Source organism: Manduca sexta, chromosome 26 (assembly GCF_014839805.1).
Source record: "Manduca sexta isolate Smith_Timp_Sample1 chromosome 26, JHU_Msex_v1.0, whole genome shotgun sequence".
Classification (NCBI taxonomy): domain Eukaryota; kingdom Metazoa; phylum Arthropoda; class Insecta; order Lepidoptera; family Sphingidae; genus Manduca; species Manduca sexta.
In genome coordinates, this window is record NC_051140.1 from 15,031,817 (window position 1) to 15,037,816 (window position 6,000).

At 32.9% G+C, this 6,000-nt stretch overlaps 1 protein-coding gene across 1 annotated transcript in view; it reads right to left on the reverse strand.

Annotated features, from left to right (window-relative positions):
* Positions 1–1,823, reverse strand: part of LOC115451616 — a 43,444-nt gene extending 41,621 nt beyond the window's left edge. Inside the window, exon 1 of the mRNA XM_030179976.2 lies at positions 1,631–1,823. The gene's annotated coding sequence lies outside the window, so the exon portion shown is untranslated. The remainder of the gene's footprint in view (positions 1–1,630) is intronic.
* Between the last annotated feature and the right edge of the window lie 4,177 nt (positions 1,824–6,000).

Genomic DNA, 6,000 nt, shown 5'->3' on the forward strand with positions numbered 1-6,000 from the left:
TTAAAATCAAAACTTTAATCGCTCTAGACAAAAGGTTACTGATTGTCGCATAGATATGATAGCCGTTCAAGCGTCGATATTCTAATAATATATCGAGAAAAGGATTCAATTATCTTGTTAAAATCAGCTGGGAAATATATTGTAATGTAAAAAGTAGGTAGTTAGTATATAGATAGATTAAAAGTTTATATTGACTACAATTAACTAACAGTATAACGTGAGATAATGGCGATAGCCTAGTTGGTTGTGCAACGGACTGCCAAGACGAATGTGCGCAGGTTCAAATCCCAAGTGCACACAACTTTTCCTTTCCTAAAATTATGTGTGAATTCTTTATAAATTATCGCTTGCTTTAACATTGAAGGAAAACATCGGAAGGAAATCTGCATACCTGAGAAATTCTCTACAGGAAATTTGAGTATGAGGTCTACCAATCTGCACAAGTCCAACGTGGTGGAGTACGGCCTAATCCCTCTCAGTAGTAGAGGAGGCCCGTGTACGGCAGTAGGACAGTATACAGGGCTGATATTTTATTTTTTTATCATATAACGAAGGATGTACATACAGACAACAGAGAAAATACACATCAATTTATAAAAAAAGCATCATTTGTTTGATTAAACTGAAAGTGCTGAAGTGTTACAAATTCAACGATGTTATTACAATCTTATCTTACTTCTTACTCATATTTTAAATGCGAGTTTGACAGCTGAATTGATTGGGATAAAATTGTGTACACAGATAGACCATATCTTGAATTAACATACAGGATACTTTCTATCCCGTAGCGGAAAAAGCGTTCCATACGGGCAAAACCGCGAGCAACACCGTAGCTTAACGTGAATGAAATATATATTTTAAAGCACCTTAAATACATATTATTGTCGTTGGTCTTGCATTTTTGTCATAAATTGAATGCTGTCTTGTTTCACACGCACGAAATAAAGTGAAAAAAATGTTTACAATATGCGGTAAAAGAAAAATATATTGAAAAATACTTATATTCATTTTATGTTATAAATATCAAAATTATTAGAAAGAAGAATGAAAGAAAGAAGTTTATTGTTGGAACAAAGATAAAAAACAATAACACAAAATCCTACACAACATAATCAATTGTTGCACCAACGATGGATCTCCCATTCAGCTATATACTGCAATACCACCTATGTTATCCTGCAGCGCTGGTTTCCAATAAGATGTGTATTATAATATTATGTTTGGCTTGGAACAAATACTTGACCACATTCTGCCTACACTTGCACGTTGTTAACCGCTTGACTCTCAACAGATCTTCAAGAGTCTAATCTGTTATGACATAATGCACCCATAACAATCTAATGGTACAACATACATGAATGTATACTGTTATGTCTCGCATTAAATTCGTCACGGGCCACGACTCTTTGCATTCGTTTTAATTCACTTTTGGTTATGTAGAGAAAGCTTATGTACATCTTCGTAATTTATTATTATATAATGTCGAACAATATTTTAGCATCGCTTACCTGAATAAATAAATATATTAAATTATATACATTTTTTATGGTTTATTACTCGCTACAATTATAGTAGTAAAATGAATGACGACAAATAACCACCACAATAAACAATATAAAACACAACGCACCCCTGATTATTCCACTGGGTTGTTTCACGTAAAGTACAGTATTATGGAAGCACTCGATATGTATATCGATCACTAAGTCACAGGTGCGCTAGCGTCGGCCAGCGGATGTACCTCCCTCTCGACGCGCGAACATCAACTGTTCGTCCGCTGCGCACGCGCACAACCGTCGGCTGATAACCGATACCTACCATGGATAAACACGGTATATGTACGTTAAAAATTGCGAGACAACGCGCCTTTTTACCAATTACATATGGATTTGCAATTGTCTTCCGCGATGGTTAATTGATCCAGCGTAAACATATTTGTTTAGTCACACTACCACTTTTGTCTAGAAATACAATCGATTCTCAGTCTTACTTAATTCATGTGAATTTGAAAAAAGTTGCCTAACTAGTATTTGCATAAATACACAAAAGAACTAATTAAATTGAAGGTAACGGTTGTGTATCAAATCTTATAAAACAATTCATTATGATTTGACAACGATTCTATTGCATCACAAACGCAATTATGTATTCTCTAATTATAACTATGTAAGGCGTACGATGGCAAAGTAGATAAACGTGGACCTTGATTACTTTTTGTGTCATCTCCGGCTGTTAAGTTAAACAGCCTTAATTGCTGCTGTTAAAGCAACTTCAACACTTAGAGCTGTACAGTAAAAAGATAATGTACCACATGTTACTTTTTTGCCTACCTACAATAGTTTGTCTTTTTACGAGTATAATTATGTTATTAAGTAATTATAGACTATAATTTTGAGCAAGCGGCTCAATAAAGCATTGGCAATCCTCTTTGGTGAATAAATGAACAAGATAATTCCCAACTACTATATGGGATGTGAAGTTAATGAGCAGCAATAAAAATGAAAGTCACCAAAAATGTTTCAGAATATATCTAAAAAATCTTATAAGTTTAAAATTTTGAAAAAGATATCGATGTTTGTGAGAAGTAAATGCAAAAGCAGCAGAACGTATTTGAATAAAATTTGATATACAAATACACCTTTATTATCATAAAACTTTTGTATCTTGAGAACTCACACAATGTAGACTTCGGTACAGATCTTTAATGCGAGCAAACCCGGGAGCATAACCCAGTAACGCAACAAAGGTGGAAAGACGGGTACGATAAACCGAAAGGCAAAAAGTATAATGAAATGATGTGTGTAATACATAATATGATGACGTGTTGTTAATACCGCTGAACGAATCCATTCCATTAAAGATGCACGTAATGTTGCGAAGTAATATATCAGCGAAGGGTGAGATTTTCAAAAGGTAAGCCGAAAAGAAAATGCCTTACCTAACATATCGCGGCCAATTTTACAAAAACTAAGACAAACTTAACTAAACCTAAAAGGGAAGCCGATAACAATCGGATGGTATGGACGCTTCGCCACCAACATACGTAAATATGAAAATTTAAAACAACCACATAAATCTCCTTCAATTCAACCAAATAATGTTTTAGCCATGACGAACGATGCCCGTTGTCCAGTTAAAACTTACTGCACGCCTTTTATTACGAAAAACTTGATCGTTGTTTACGGAAGCTATAAAGAATAAGACTTAAAAATAAACAAATATGATAATATTAAAAATATTGACTAGTTTTTGCAACATTGTCATATGAATTTATACCAATCATATCTGAAAACCAACTGAGACATAAGGAAAAGGTAAATTAACTCTCCGTTGTACGTAATGTCTTCATGAATTATTTATTTTTTCCGCGACCAAAGGCTTTGCAATTATATGCACCTACAGTTTTGAATTCTTTCTATTTAAATAGTGCACGTTTGGAATGTTTGTGTAACGATAAAGTGGTTATAAAAAAAATATTTCGTAGATCGGACCGCTACTTTGTCCACTTTTCACATCCAGCAGCAGATGCTGTTTTGTTTTACTAAAGAGTAGAAATACACAATATTTTGTCAAAGTAAAAAACACAGACCTATGTATGTACACATAAGGAGACATCCTCAAATTACGTCACACGTTAAGGAGGGGATCAACCAAATGTGACATTATGTGACAAGGGAGCGGGAGGGTCATAAATTATATAAAGCCATATAGAAAATTATCAATATTAAATATAGAACTTAATTGTAATCAAAAACCTTAAGAATATCTTATATATCTGGCTATACATATAACACATGTATAAAAGTGTAAACCAATTGACATCACACCAAGGAGGATTCCGTGAATGCGTCCACGTATGACAAGGAAAACGGAAGCGATCCGAAACTCATAAAATTCGTGTGAAGTAATTTGTGAATAGCCCCTTAAGACACATCAGAAATTTTCTTACCTTTCCTCTAGCATAAAAACTACTTCTATTCTAAATACTCGGAAATTGTCATAGCCCACGTAAATAATTACTCTTAGGGCAAGGTTTTCTATAAATTATTCTATTATAGACGACTTAGTTTGACCTTACTGAGCTGAGCGTATTGATGAACCAATAAATAATTTTAGTCGATCAGTTGTCATTTTCAGCTAAAACAGTTTAATATTTATCCAAATCTGAGTGTTAGTAGTAACGATAACAATCGTATTATAAAAAACAATCATAATTATTCTACTTCTTTCAGAATTGGTTGTGCAAATAATAATTTGTATTTGTAATTATTATTCCTTCTGATTCGAGAATTTCAAAGAAGATATATATTTACTTAAATAATAATATAACCTAATAAAGACAAGATATGATTCATGATAATCTAAAACAACGCTTCTAACACCATCTTGTAGAATGTGAGATTGCAAATTACTCGCAAAAAGGTCTTAGGTGAGCTCCAGGATCCAAAACAGGATTCAATTATTGAATATTAAATAGAAAACAATGCCTTGACATATAAGACGATCCTTTCAGAGTCTAAGCCCTAAGGAATGATTGCGTATGAAAAACGGATATCTATAAATATTTTTCACACGGTACCAAACTTTTTAATTAAAATGTAATTGACGAAAACAATTTACTTTTTCAAATGTGTCGTTAATGGGGTAGGCAGGTCTACAACACAATATGTCAATAAATCGTTCCTTATATCATAGGGAAGACTCATATCTATATCAGCCAGAAATTTACAACTCCTGAGAAAAAAAATACAAACAATATTTCCTCCAAGTTACCGAATACATAACCTCGCTTACATAAGCCGTCATTATAGCAATGATTTCGACTTAAGATGAGTAGCACTGTAAGACATAATAATACAGCACAATAGGTAATCACTTAAGACATTTTGGCGCCATCCTTAAGTTAAATTCAACCGTCCAGACACGTTCATTTCGCTTGGTTAGTAGACTATGGCCCATTACCAACTTTCCCCGTAAAGCAATAGAATCATTTGCTCACCTGGGTGACGTTGTGAAAATTTAATGAACCATAACAATTATGTTTTTCAATAAAAATTGTAAAATAGTGTGTAATTACCTATGTTTTCTACTTAGGTTTTTGTTTCTTTTATTGTCATATACTATTATCAAAGCTTATTACTAGTCCATTAACAAAATAGATATCATCTATTATCTTATAATTGACGTATAGGAATAAACATGAATAAATGAACCCTTCACTGTGGCACTTTAATACGCATGCGTGACAAATCAATTGTTATACCAGTTATAAATTACAAACATAACTCGCATTGTAATGTCCAAGTAATGGAACGATGAATCTGCATCTTTTATCTCATTGTTGCGTCATATTCAACACAACTATCGTAGGCGTCAAGAGAATGCCATTGAGCTAGATTTAGAATAGCCGATAGACCTATGATTTCTGAGAAGCTTATCTCATTCGCGACTTCACCCGAGCGAAATAATATTTTCGGAAAGTACTTACAACTGCACTTGCCCGGGATTAAACGGTCAATGCGTTAATCCGTTATATGGTCTTTATGTACTAAATTTCATTCAAATCCGATCAGCACATATCCGAACAACCTCACAAACTAGCGCTTTCAAGATGTTTATAAGAACTAGTATTCTACAACTCATTTTATTTGTTGCAATGAAATAGTATTTATCAAGTAGCATAAAAAAATAAACGTAATATAAAAGGCTAAAATAAGCTCAATATATTACATGATAATGCTATTAATATATTCTCGATTCATAAAATTAATTTATTTTTGCAACATCTCAAACACTGTTACCATAAATTATTAACACGGAAACTAATAATTATACTCGACGTATTTTAATTATTGAATAGCAATCGTCATTCTTTTTCAAAAGGATAAAGACGTTTAGTTTTTAAACTACCCACAAATCATCTCTAAGATCTTTGGCAATTCGTAATCAAGTCAATATTAATGGTTCGATCATTAATAATCAATTAGTATTCAAATAAGA